Source organism: Cervus canadensis, chromosome X (genome assembly GCF_019320065.1).
Source record: "Cervus canadensis isolate Bull #8, Minnesota chromosome X, ASM1932006v1, whole genome shotgun sequence".
Lineage (NCBI taxonomy): Eukaryota > Metazoa > Chordata > Mammalia > Artiodactyla > Cervidae > Cervus > Cervus canadensis.
The window spans coordinates 10,842,412-10,856,877 of NC_057419.1; the positions used below are offsets into that span (position 1 = coordinate 10,842,412).

The following is a 14,466-nucleotide window of genomic DNA, read 5'->3' on the forward strand; positions in this document are numbered from 1 at the left end:
AGAAGGAAAATTTCACATTTGAAACAACCATGGTTGGACTTGGAAGGTGTTACGCTTAGCAAGATAAATGAGAGAAACATTACTAGAGTATTTTTTTTTTTTTTACTTACATGTGGAATGTAAACGATAGAACAAGTGGACAAGCACAACAAAACAGGAATAGGCTCCCAGATACAGAAAGCAATCTAATCGTTGCCTGAAGCGAGGGGTCGGGAGGATGGGGAAACTAGTTGAAGGGGAGGGAGAGGCACCAAATGCAGTTATAAAATAAATAAGGGTGAGAATGTGTAGTGGAGGGAATATAGACAATAATATGATAATATCCCTAGTCCATAAATATCCCTTATTTCAATTAAAGACACTATAATTTCAGGTGCTTCCCTGGTAGGCTGAGATGGTAAAGAATCTGCCTGCCCTGCAGGAGACCCGAGTTCTATCCCTGGGTTGGGAAGATTCCCCTGGAGGAGGGAATGGCAACTCACTCCAGTATTCTTGCCTGAAGAATTCTGTGGTGGGCTACAGTCCCATGGTGGGTCACAAAGAGTCGGACACAACTGAGCCCACCTCCCCCCTCCAACACACACACACAATTTCAGGGGCTTCAGGAACACGGCCAAAGTCCTGGATCAGTTTTATGATAAGCTTGGACTCTGGAGGTTTTCCTAAAGAACTACTAATAGAGCTTCTTAGGCTTACATAGGTAGTGACAATCAGGAGGGAAAATAGTTAATAAATGAAACTGGCCAAGAAAAGAACAGCAACAAATGTAAAAATAAATCTGCCCATCCTAAGGCCCCCTTTTTATCATGTAACGCTCTGTTCCACATACACGTAAGGTCTGCTGCTTTTATGGGTTCACCAAGTGCAGTAATTCATTTCACTTTCCTCTGAAGAATGTTTTCTCCCAAAAGGAAAAAAAAAAAGAAAGTGGGCACAGACTGAATTCTGATCGTGAATGAAGATTAGGGGGTTCTTTGCAAGGGGTGTATATGTTCTTGAGACATACACTTATAGAGTTTTGTTGGTGAAGATACCATATAAGTATACATTAGCATTCACGCTTTTTCAGATGAAAAGGATAAGTTTTAGGCATGCGTGTGAAAATACAAAATTGTTTGCGAATGCATTGCCTATTTCCATATTGTGAGTTTCATTCTTTGTATGAATGTGTAGATGAGTTGATTGATGGATGATGGGTGGGTGGATGAAGAGCTAGTGAAGAGGGGACACAAGCATTCATGCAGCATTGAAAGTCTTTGGCCACTGGGTGTCATGGTTTTCCCCGTAATGGTTGGCCCACCACAAGTATTTGAGGGGTCCCTGTATTCCTGGTGCAAGAGTTGGCAGTGTACGTGGCAACTTTTATTAAACCACACCACCGTCCTTTTTCAGACTGCTGTGCTGTCTTTAAAACACATCGTCAGTGTTATTTTTCTGCCTAAAACTGGCTGATGAGGATTAAATCGACAAATAACTATTTTTTAATGTCTGAATATTTAAATGTCCGGAAATTGCATAATTGTGTTGGTCACAGCTAGGTTTTATTGTATCAAAGTCAAATCTGAAGATTTTGTGTGGGGCAGTTATGCATGTGCTTGGAAATGTTTGTAATGAACTCTTGGTCTACGGAATTTCTATAGTACAGAAAAGAAGCAATTGTTAGATATTGTCGTTCAGTTGCTCAGTCGTGTCTGACTCTTTGCGACCCCATGGACTTCAGCACGCCAGGTTTCCCTGTCCTTCACCATCTCCCAGAGTTTGCTCAAACTCATGTCCATTGAATTGATGATGCCATCCAAGCATCTCATCCTCTGTCGTCCCCTTCTCCTCCTGCCCACAATCTTTCCCAGCATCGGGGTCTTTTCCGATGACTCAGCTCTTTGCATCAGGTGGTCAGAGTATCGGAGCTTTGGCTTCACCATCAGTTCTGCCGATAATTATTAGACCTGGTGATCTCATTTGAGCGTCTGCTTGCTGTTACCGGGGTGTCGTGGCCCGATGCACGTGTGTTGGCTGACATATCACCAGCGTGAGTGCACCATTAATTCGAACCAGGCAGCCGTATTTCTTCCTTGTGGAAGTGATTCACCCTGCCAGGTCCGATGGCAGTTGAGTGGTTGTGACAATTAAAAGCAGTTGTGCTCGTTCCATCACAGAAATGCTACTGAGTTTGTTTAAAAAAATAAAAGCACTGTCAGGGTAGAGTGTGCCAGATGGGAAGATTTGGCCACGTGCTCCGAGGACACCGTGGAAGGTGTTCTTGTGTTTTTTTCACTTCTTGTATTTTTCTCACTCTGAAGACTAGTTGTCGCCAGAATTGCTAAGGTGAATCTGATGAAGAGGCCGCCTAGTTTAGAAGCCCCAGTATGATGGGATATGTGTGGGGAGATTGTTGGAAAGGTGACAAGGAGCTTGTCTTGTCACCAGACCCTTGTCAACAGGGTCTGTTTTATTTTTCTTGTTTCTGTTTAAATCTCGAAAATGTGCAAGTTGTGCTTCAGTGGCATAGCAATGAATCTTGGAAGAGTCTTTAAATGACAGTGTTTGCATATTCTGGTTCTTGTGGATATATTTTTTTGTTTGTTTAAATGGCCTCTTGTGAGTCGGGTTGACATCTTTAGTTTCCACCCAAAGAGTCTGATGGTGACGTCGTGATTCTCACTTAAAAGTTACTGGCAGAGAGAGAACAGTTAACAGTTTGCAAAATGGATGGGTTCATGGAAGGTCTGCTTTTGTTTGAATGAAAGGATCTTTTTTTTCCCCCATTCAAATGAGGAAGAACACAGCCAATGCCCAGTTCTTTCAAGTTCATGTTGAAAATGGTTTATGGATGGTGCCAGAGGGGGAATAAAAAATCAATGAGCAAATGGGGAGGTGCTGTTCTCGGTTACAACTGTCAATAGGGGAAAAATTTTTTTTAATGAGATAAAAACAAAGAAAAATTCAATAGGAAAGAAAAAATTTAACAAGGTGAAAATGAAGAAAAATTCAAAAGCACTCATTAAACATTTTCAGGCACTTACTACTTAAATGAACCTGAAGTTCCACTTCAACAAAAGCCATGCCCTCAGGGAACTGTCAAACCGGCGAGGAGTCAGAAACTAAACAAATATTCACAGAGATACATCATTAGAAACATGAGAAGTTCTGTTGGTAGCCCTGTGTGGTTTTGGGTGTGCAGAGAAGGTTTCTCTGATGAACTGACGTGTTGGTTCATCAGACCAGTGGGGACAAGACTTGTGAATTATTTGAGGTCAGCAAGGGCGTTCTGTTGAATCCTGAACCAGAATCACGGACTGAAGCTGAAGCTCCAATGCTTTGGCCACCCAATGCGGAGAACTGACTCATGGGAAAAGACCCTGATGCTGGGAAATATTGAAGGTGGGAGGAGAAGGGGACGACAGAGGATGAGATGGTTGGATGGCCTCACTGACTCGATGGACATGAGTTTGAGCAAGCTCCGGGAGTTGGTGATGGACAGGGAAGCCTGGCGTGCTGCAGTCCATGAGGTTGCAGAGTCAGACATGAATGAGTGACTGAACTGAACTGAACGGATCTGTCTAATGGAGGAAAGCTTATACTAAGTAGAGACTGAACACATCTGGAAATTTCGTAGGTCTGGATCTGTAGCTGAGTCGTGGGAGGAGGTTGGCAAGGGGGTTCCTGAAGAGCATACCTCAGGTCTGTGGTTGGATCAGTGGATGTTGGACGGATCCCAGCCTCAGGAAGAAGGTGAGGAATCTTACCTGGCGGGCAGCTACGGTCACCACGGTCCTGCTCATGCTGCATGTGAGTTCTGTCTGGAGTGGGTGAACTTGGTGTGTCCTTGAAACCTTGGTGGGGATGAGTATCGAGAGACGTTTGGTCACTGCTGTGAATCTCCAAAGAGAAAGACGGGTTAGGGACGAGCAATGATGAATTTTACTTGTCAGCTTTCCTGGCCCAGGGTGTCTGGGTACATGTTCTGTTCCCACAAATACCTGCCATCATCTGAGTCCGTTGCTTAGGACCTACCTACAGATGAACCAGAAAAAAAAAAAAAAATGACATCAGTAAAGGAATTATCCTCCAATTAAAAATTTAAAAAAAAAAATGACATGCCAGAGGAGCTCAGTTTTGGCAAGCTGGCAGTGGGCTCTTTCGCTGTGGGTTGATGGCTTCATGCTTGGGGACTCACACCTTGAACTAGGCCAAAAACCTGAACATGGTGTCTTTGCTTGCCAGGATGGCGGTTGGAGAGGCGGGGTTGATGCCCGAAGCCGCAGTTGCACAGCTTGGCTCTGGTGCGTGATTTATCACGGCACATCTTTTTCTTTGCTATTTGTTTTTTTTTTTCCCTCTAACATCTATTTAGGCAAAATGAAAAGCCCAACGCCGTTATATACAACCTGGCCATGAGCGTGGGCGCTTAGAATCAGTGAAAGCCCTGATAAATTATTTGAACTGGTGAGGTAAGGGTGGGCACTTGGAGGCAGTGAAAGGTCTTGTGAATTATTTGAGCTCAGCACAGGCATCCCATTGAATCCTGATTTGGAATCACCCTCTGTCTAATGGAGGAAAAGTCGTTCTTAGTGTAGACTGTGAACAGGTCTGCAGATGTCGTAGAGGGTGGACAGTCATGGAGAGATGAGTCACTGGTTGCCATTGTGATGGTGGCTTGCCCACTTCTCGTGTGACGTCTCAGCTGTGGTCACCTACAGAGCATGGATGGTGGTGGGGTCTAGGTCAACACTCACTGATGGAGAAGTCACTGTCTTTACTTACCGAGTCTGCTGGCTGTGAGCTCACACACCCCAATTTACGCGTGGGTGGTGGTGAGGTCTAGGTCAACACTCACTGATGGAGAAGTCACTGTCTTTACTTGCCGAGTCTGCTGGCTGTGAGCTCACACACCCCAATTTATGCGTGGGTGGTGCTGGGGTCTAGGTCAACACTCACTGATGGAGAAGTCACTGTCTTTCCTTACCGAGTCTGCTGGCTGTGAGCTCACACACCCCAATTTATGCGTGGGTGGTGCTGGGGTCTAGGTCAACACTCACTGATGGAGAAGTCACTGTCTTTACTTGCCGAGTCTGCTGGCTGTGAGCTCACACACCCCAATTTGTGCACACTCAGTCGCCTCAGTCGTGTCTGACTCTTTGCCACCCCATGGACTGCAGCCCACCAGGCTCCTCTGTCCGTGGGATTCTCCAGGCGAGAATACCAGAGTGGGTTGCCGTTCCCTACTCCAGGGGATCTTCCCGACCCGGGGATCAAGCTTGTGTCTCCTCTGTGTCCTCCATTCTATGCAGATTCTTTACCACTGAGCCACCATCGAGGACCACACCCTGATTTATTTGGCCTTAATAAATGACTTGTCACATAAAATCTGTCTTCAAAATATATAATTTTAACATAAAATCTCATGTGTCTGCTAAAACCTTCTTTCCATAGGCTAAACTTCTGCAGGTAAAAATAGTGGAATGGGTAGTGGGTAGCCATTCCCTTCTCCAGGAGATCTTCCCAACCCAGGGACGGAACCCGGGTCACCTGCACTGCAGGCAGATTCTTTACCATCTGAGACACCAGGGAAGCCCATTGCAAGCACAAATGTCAGTCATTTTCTCCTTTCAAAACTCTGCCCATTCCAACACTGTGGGGCTGTCTAGAGCGAGACGGGGTCGTCCCGCTGGGCCCTGCAGGTGTGTTTGGAGAGTCTAGCTGAGAAATATGCAGAGCAGCTCGTTTCTCTAGACTCGTGTCCTACAGATGGGTCAGGAGGAAAGACCCTGATACCTTCTGGGTCCTCTTGGGGTCTGACTTCCCAAGGGCAATTGTCATGTGTCAGAAAGTACACCGTGGTGGTGTATGTGCTAAGGGTGTGTGTCCCCTGTTAGCAGGGCAAAGGCAGCGACCAGCCCGGAAGTGACTGCAGTGACTCGCTGATTCATGAGTCCCTCTAAAGCCATGTCTCACAGTGGATGGACATAAAAGCTCAGTGGCATGTAGCATGGAGGTGCAAAGCTCTCTGGATCACCTCAAGATCAAATTGAATTTGATTGTGTGTCAGCAGTGAGGGTCAGCTGGGTCCTTGATTGTTATCACTTGAATTTATAAAGTCAGCCTGCAGTGAAATGCACTGATGGAATGCCGTGCCTAATGCGTGTCAGGCACAGGCAGGCTGGCACAGGGGACCCAGGGACGTGCAGAAGTCCTCAGTAATGTCACCTGCAAGGCCCATCTACCCATCACCGCGATGCCAGGAAGAATAAGGCATATGTTCCACAGTGAGAGCGTTTCGTCACTCAGGGGTCCCCATCAGGGGAAAGTGACTCTAGCTGACGGTAGGAAAACAGGTCAGTGGACTCCGCTGGAAGGAAAACCCTGAGGCAGATGGTTAAAGAGCAGAGTTTCTGTGGGTCTCACACATAGAAAAGACTTAGCAGTCTCCCCAAATAGAGCCCAGCGTGACTGGAGGGTGAAGACGCAGGACTGGTGTTGGGGGCAGGGGACTGGGGAACCTCTGGGAGTCCTTGGAGTGCCGGGGAGGGAGTATTGGTGGGTTACAGGGACCGCTGGTGGCTTAGAGGTGAAGAAGCAGGTTGAATGGCATCACTGGAGAACAGGCGTTTGCACACTGCTGACAAAGACTTACAGTAACTTTGTTCAGTCGCTCAGTCGTGTCTGACTCTTTGCGACCCCATGGACTGCAGCACGCCAGGCCTCCCTGTCCGTCACCAACTCCCGGAGCGTACTCAAACTCACGTCCATCGACTTGATGATGCCACCCAGCCATCTCATCCTCTGTCACCCCCTTCTCCTCCTGCCTTCAGCTTTTCCCAGCATCTGGGTCTTTTCCAATGAGTCAGCTCTTCTCATCAGGTGGCCAAAGGATTGGAGCTTCAGCTTTAGTCGCAGGCCTTCCAGTGAATACTGAGGACTGATCTCCTTTAGGATGGATTGTTTGGATCTCCATGCAGTCCAAGGGACTCTCAAGAGTCTTCTCCAGCACCACAGTTCCAAAGGATCCACTCTTCGGCGCTCAGCTTTCTTTGTAGTCCAACTCTCATATCCACACAGGACTGCTGGAAAAACCATAGCTGACTTGATCGCACAGTAACTGGAGGGGGCATAGTCAAGGCTCATCCCCCTGAGCAGACACACGAGCCCTGAGATTGATCCTCCCACACAGGATATCCTTGTGGCAGAGCCGTCCAGTGGAATTTCCCATGCTGACCCAGAGTTCCTGGACCTCTGCTGTCCAATATGCTGACCACTGGCCACGTGTGACTTTGACCCCTTGACATGTGCCCAAGATGACTGAGAAGCTGTATTTTCTATTTTATTTTATTTTTGGCTGCGCTGGGTCTTCCTTGCTGTGTATGCTTTCTTTTGTTGTGCTGTGAAGTGGAAGTCACTCAGTCGTATCTGACTCTTTGCGGCCCCATGGACTACACAGTCCATGGGATTCTCCAGGCCAGAATACTGGAGTGGGTAGCCTTTCCCTTCTCCAGGGGATCTTCCCAACCCAGGGATTGAACGAGGGTCTCCTGCTTTGCAGGCGGGTTCTTTACCAGCTGAGCCACCACGGAAGCCCTTTGTGGTGGTGAGCGGGGGCTGATCCTTGGTGTCCATGTGCAGGCTTCTCATTGCAGTGGCTCATCTTAATTGCAGACCACAGGCTCTAGGGCGCGTGGGCTCCGCTAGTTCCAGCACACAGACTTGGTTGGTCCGTGGCATTTGGGATCTTCCCGGACCAGGGATCGAACCCATGTTTCCTGTGTTGGCAGGCAGATCCATCACCATTGGACCACCAGCAAAATCCCTCATTTAACTTTAATTTCACTTAAATATAAATGTAGCAGCCAGATAGCTACTGGGTAATAGTATTAGCCTAACTGTATAAGATGTTAGAGTGAAAAAGAAAGCTTGTACAACATACTGAATGATACAAGACACATTTTGACTGTTTGAAGTGAAGGAGAAGGCAGTGGAACCCCACTCCAGTACTCTTGCCTGGAAAATCCCATCGACGGGGGAGCCTGGTAGGCTGCAGTCCATGGGGTCGCTAAGAGTCAGACATGACTGAGTGACTTCACTTTCACTTTTCACTTTCATGCCTTGGAGAAGGAAATGGCAACCCACTCCAGCGTTCTTGCCTGGAGAATCCTAGAGATGGGGGAGCCTGGTGGGGCTGCCGTCTGTGGGGTCGCACAGAGTCGGACACGACTGACGTGACTTAGCAGCAGCAGCAGCCGCAGGTTAAGGAATTCCTCCCATTTCTGTTTCTGATACTCTTCTCAAGGTCACTATTAGTAGGTTCCTGCCTTATTATGATGCTTGCTATTCAGAGCATCACCAAGGACACTCTGGAGGGCGTCATGAACCAGGAGTCTAGGGCCTGATCTAATTTGCTGGCTCACGCTTTCTCTTCCTCTCTCTGTTACAGTTACTTGGCCAATTTTAATTGAACACTTTCGCGTGGGGTGTATCCAATGACCTCAACCTTTTAAAATGTGTCACTTGGCGGCAGCTCGTTTCTGGGAGTGGATTTCTTCCACTGCCTGGGAGATACGCCCCGCCCTCCAGAAAGTCATTTCACGCTCAGAGAATCCCTGCTGTTGCAGATGTCGGTGTTGGGCAAAACAGTCAAGGCGGGTGAAACAGGCATAAGAGGCATGGAGAAAGGTCACCCCTGTGAGCGGAGAACAGTGAGTGAGAGACTGCTGGCCAGAGCAACAGTGGCCCCGGGAAGGTGTGGGTGGGAAAGGAAAACCCAACCCAACCCAGGGATCGCAGAGCGCGAAATGAGGACTGGTAGGTTGCTCGTCATCGCTGGGATGGCTCAGCGGTCTGGCCTGCCAATGCAGGAGGTGCATGTTGGATGCCCGTTTGGGGAAGATCCCCTGGAGGAGGACAGGGCAACCCACTCCAGTAGTCTTGCCTGGGAAATCCCATGGACAGAGGAGCCTGGCGGGCTACAGTCCAAGGGGTCGCAAACAGCAGCAATGTCTTAAGATGAGACCTCCTCTTCCCGTGAACGTGACACAGAGGAAGAGACACATTTGACGCCCCCCTCCCACTCAGCGTCGACCTTCAGGCACCTCCATGGAGTCTACGGAGAGCAGAACTAGAGAAAATAGTGATCTCAATGAGAAGAAAGTAGCTCCGTGCTGTGCTGGAAGAAGTGATTCCTATATCCTCACCAGGGTTACCAAGAACAGTGAAGGACAGACAAGGGCCGGCGAAAGATGCTGAGACCAAAAAGTCCAGAGGTTGAAAACCCAACCCTCAGCCTGTGGAGGCGAATCTAATAGACATGTGCGGTCTGAGATATTCATGGTTCAGATTAGCGTTTGATATGGACTTCCCTGGGGGCACTGAGTGGGAAAAAAACCCAACTGCCAGTGCTAGAGACACAAGAGACTCGGGTTCGATCCCTGGGTCGGGAAGATCCCCTGGAGGAGGGCATCGCAACCCACTCCAGTCTTCTTGCCTGGAGAATGCCATGGACAGAGGAGCTTGGCGGGCTAAAGTCCACGGGGTCCCAGAGACTCAGACACGACTGAGGGCCTCACACTGTCACTTGCGTTTTATGTTTACCTTTGAGAATTAAGGAATATATTGCACTTGTTAAAATCATTTGCATATGTTGCATTTGTTAAAATCATTTGCATGTCCCACAGACAGAGGATGAGGTGGTTGGATGGCATCACCGACTAGATGGACATGGGTTTGGGTGAGCTCAGGAACTGGTGATGGACAGGGAGGCCTGGCGTGCTGCAGTCCATGGGGTCTCACAGGGTCGGACACGACTGAGCGACTGAACTGAACTGAACATGCTTGAGGCAGCGGTTGTCCACTCCCCTGTGGAGTCCGGGGTTAAGTGTCTCTCGGGGAGACAGTTGAACACGGAAGAGGAACGGGACTCGGGGGGAGACCAGCGGGCAGGTCAGGGATGGGCTGATCAAGATGCTGGCTGAAGTCTTCCTCGGGTGCCCATCTGGGTCACAGTGCTATGTTCATTTCTGCATAAAATATAGCTGTGGTCAGATAGCGCCTCTTGCAGCGTCAATTAGCCAGCTGTCCTCTTGGAATGCAGACATCCCCAAAGCAGCCTGGTTGTGTACGCGAATTACGTGCCGCTGGCATGAACGAAAATGTTCGTGAGGAGGAAGGAGTAGGTGAATGAAGAAACCGCTGCCGTCTTTGGGATGATGAAGCATGTTAGTCGCTCAGTCGTGTCTGACTCTTTGCGACCCCACGGACTGTAGCCCACCAGGCTCCTCTGTCCATGGGATTCTCCAGGCAAAAGTAATGGAGCAGGTAGCCACTCCCTTCTCCAGGGGAATCTTCCCAACCCAGGGATCAAACCCAGGCCTCCAGCACTACAGGTGGATTAGCTTCCCTAGCTGATAATTTAGCTGATAAACATTCACTAACACTGGACTTAAAATGTCAGATGCTGTTTAAGGATATTTTGGAAAGGATAATTTTTAATACAGACGAATTGCTATCTTGTAGGACTTTTTCAGTCATCTGAGGCATTTCTTACTGTGAAACTGAGAATTTCTACTTTATTTGGTAAAATGTCTTACTTTTATACCACAAAATGCTTGGTGGTCACAATTAACGTGGAATTAAGATTTTTTTTCTGCTTAAGGAGCCTGATGCCTATCTTTGCCTGAAGTCTTCTAGAAATCTTTTTCAGTTTATAAGGAAACATAATACGCCCATCGTTCTTAACTCACATAGTTATTAACATGTGTATGAAAACAACCCGAGTGTTTTCTTAAGCTTCGTTGGATAACAGCATAATTGTTCTACCTGGATACAGGATTATATTAGCACATGTTACACACAGATCATTTTCTAGAAACACACACGCACACACACAGAAAGAGCAGAGATGAATTTCAGGGCCCCTGCGCTAATCGCCAGAGACCAAAATTGCTGTACCTCAGACTCTCAGACTCAAGTAAAAAATGTCTGCTCATGTGTTCAAAGAGCTATTTGTTTTAGATTTAATCTCACAGCTATTTAGGCAGGAGAGATTGAACTTCTAGGTAAAATGTCACTAGATGTATTTTCAGATCTTTCTCAAAGCTCGATAACTCTGTTTATGGTTAGTTATCTGGAGAATAAAGTCTTAATGCTTGCCTTGTGTTCCCTGAAATCTCCTGGCACATTTTTTTTTTCTTTCTGAGATTAGTATCCTGGGAGGAGGCAGGAGCATCTCTGTATTGAAGCTGGAGGTTTAGCGCTGGACAGACAGAGAGCTGAGGTTGGGGCTGACACTTGTTCCTTTGGACATCAGTTTGTGATGAATCAGTCATGTACTATCACGGCAAACCTTCCAGGGATCTGCAGCACCCTACGTGTGGTAGGCTTGACTCAGGAGAGCCATGAATGTGCAAAAAAAAACAGGCACAATCAGTAGGTAACTGCAGAAACACGACCGGCGTAATTTAAGCCAGCGGATCGGGGCTTTCCTGACCGTTGAGTGGTTAAGAAGCTGCCTTTCAGCGCACAGGGCCTGGGTTCGATCGATCCCTGGTCGGGGAAGGAAAATCCCACACGCCTTGTGGCTACTAAGGCCGAGTGCCCCAGCTGGAGAGCTGCAACGAAAGATCATGCCTGCTACAACTAAGATCCGACACAGCCGAGTAAATAATTCATGATCAAATTATTGTTTTATTTAATTAATTTAATTTTAAAAAATGGGCTTCCCTGATAGCTCAGTTGGTAAAGAATCCACCTGCAATGCAGGAGACCCCACTTTGATTCCTGGGTCAGGAAGATCCACTGAAGAAGGGATAGGCTACCCACTCCAGTATTCTTGGGCTTCCTCGGTGACTCAGCTGGTAAAGAATCCGCCTGCAAAAAAAAAAAAAAGGAATTCGCCTGCAATGCGGGAGACCCCGGTTTCATTACTGGGTCGGGAATCTGCTTGAGAAGGCATAGGCTACCCACTCCAGTATTCTTGGGGTTCCACGGCGGCTCAGCTGGTGAAGAATCTGCCTGCAATGCGGGAGACCTCAGTTCTAACCCTGGGTTGGGAAGATCCCCTGGAGGAGGGAAAGGCTACCCACTCCAGTGTTCTGGCCTGGAGAATTCCATGGACTATATATAGTCCACAGGGTCGCAAAGAGTCGGACACGACTGAGGGACTTTCCCTTTCTTTCACTTTCAGTTTAAAAACGCTTTATAAAAATAAAGCAGTGAATGTAGCTAACAAGACAAGGATATGGAGGTTGCTGGGAGATCCTTCCGGACAGAGTCCAGGTCATCTGTTTCGAAGGGGGTTTGAGAAACAAGCCTTCTCCCCAGCCTCTAATAAAACTCCATTTTGTGATTGACACATCGCTGCATATTAGTTTTCCCTTTGAGTTGAATTGGGTATCTGCCTTTTGACATGTTTCTGGGCAAGGATGATAAAATACTGATGGAACACATTTTATGATCTTAAGGAGAATGCAAGGGGGGACACGCAGACAGTATTCACGTGACGAAAGAGGCGACTGCATGGGCTGTCTTGTGATATCGCCCAACCAGTGGAGTTCTAAGCGCTGGGCATTCCAAGTCCCCTGCACGCACACCTCCAAGCTGCAGACTTTCAGAAATGCGAACGTGCATTCACGCGTCCGGTCGCCTAAGTTGGTTCACGGGCCCGACGTGTGTGGTCACGTGCCTCTGTCCCCTCCAAGTGGTTGCGTTTTTTGTCTACCTTGCTGTACATTGCTGCGTAGGGTACCGCAGACAGCGTCTTTATTTCACGCCCAGGATGTCCGGAAGAAGTCAAACAAGAAGCTGTTGTACCGTCTTCCTGTATTTTTCAGGGCATTGTATTGTAACACTAATATTTGTTTGCTCAGGTTTGTATTTGCTTTTCTAAAACTTTTTCCAAATTTTATTTTATTTTATTTTTGGCTGTACAAGATCTTCATTGCTCTGCACGGGCTTTCTCTAGTTGTGGTTCTTGGGCTTGGTTGCCCTGAGGCATGTGGGATCTTCCCCACCCAGGGGGTTGAATCCATGTCCCTGGCATTGCAAGGCAGATTCTTAGCCGCTTGACCACTGGAGAAGCCCCTGTGTTGTTGTTGTTTTAAATGTATTATTTGTGTGAAAATTATTATACACCTGTTATACTACTCCACTCTAGGTGGCTCAGACGGTAAAGAATCTGCCTGCAACGCAGGAACCCAGGTTTGATCCCTGGGTCAGCAAGATTCCCCTGGAGAAGGGAATGGCAACCCACTCCAGTATTCTTGGACAGAATACTGTCCCACGGACAGAGGAGCCTGGCGGGCTACAGTCCGTGGGGTCGCAAAGAGTCAGACAGGACTGAGTGGCTAACACTTTGAGTTTCACATTTCCTTCTGCAATAGGAAGTCTGTTCCCGTTGCAGATTCAAATGGCAAAATTGGAAATAACCACTGGTTGCAGGCACGCATGTTACCAACAATGGAATATACCCTTTGTCGGCAGCCTGTGGTTACATGAGGTCGGTACCACGTGCAGAATTAGGTTTCTGGGGCTCTGAATTCTTGGGTGTCTTCAGAATTAATCTCATAACCGTCTTTCATCAGGTATTCATTTCTCCCAGCAGTTATAAGATGCTGAGGAATGGCTTGAGCTCAGTCAGTTGAAGCAAATGCTTCAGTTTGTCTGATAAAATGGTACAATGAAAGCAACTCCCCATGTACCCCAAGGGGGGGAAGAAATTCATTTTACAGCACTCTATTTGTACAGGTATTTTCAAAACCTGAACTTAGCGTGACCTTGGCACTTAGCAGATAATGTGAACCATTATGTAACTGAGAACATATTATAAAAACATACAGAGGACAGGCAAGTCATAACTGCTGCAAAGGCCAATTGTTTCATTAGGAGCAGCATTTTTCTCATTATTTGCTGGAGTAAATAAATGCTGAGTCCAAGAATAACGAACTTCTTTAAAATTAGTCAGATGGCCGACTCCCCCCCAACTAATAATGGCTCACGACGGGGAGTGAGGTTGAGAGCTCTACATCATGGTAGAAAGCTCAAGTTTGCCCTCAGGTAAAGCTAGTATGAATAGTAATTTTGTTAAGTGTCTCCTAGTGGTTGGAGCGCCCCCGTTTCTCACGTGGAGACCACGTCTTTGTGACCGGGGGCCTCGTGGCCTCTCTGTCCCTGGCAGACGGCTGAGACCGATGGGTGAGAGGCTGAGGGGCATGCTGGGATTGTCTGTGGGGGTGAGTCGGGGGGGACACTGCAGCCCCCCACCCGCACCCGCACGGCAGTTCTGCACAGGGTCACGGGGTGTCTGACAGACCTCCCTGGAACGCGCCTGCAGAAAATGCCGCTGTACATATCGGGCTTACACCTCTAGTCCACAGGCGCTCATAGCTTTGGGGACCCAGGCTGGGTATTTAGGGGAGCCTTGGGGTTTGCCATGCCTTTGGGGGTTACTGGTTGGGACAGTCCAGTGGTCTGCAAGGCAGG

General features: G+C 47.9%; 1 protein-coding gene across 3 annotated transcripts in view; it reads left to right on the plus strand.

The window, feature by feature from the left end:
• Positions 1-14,466, plus strand: part of LOC122434556 — a 456,430-nt gene that overhangs the window by 168,752 nt on the left and 273,212 nt on the right. The window lies entirely within an intron of this gene.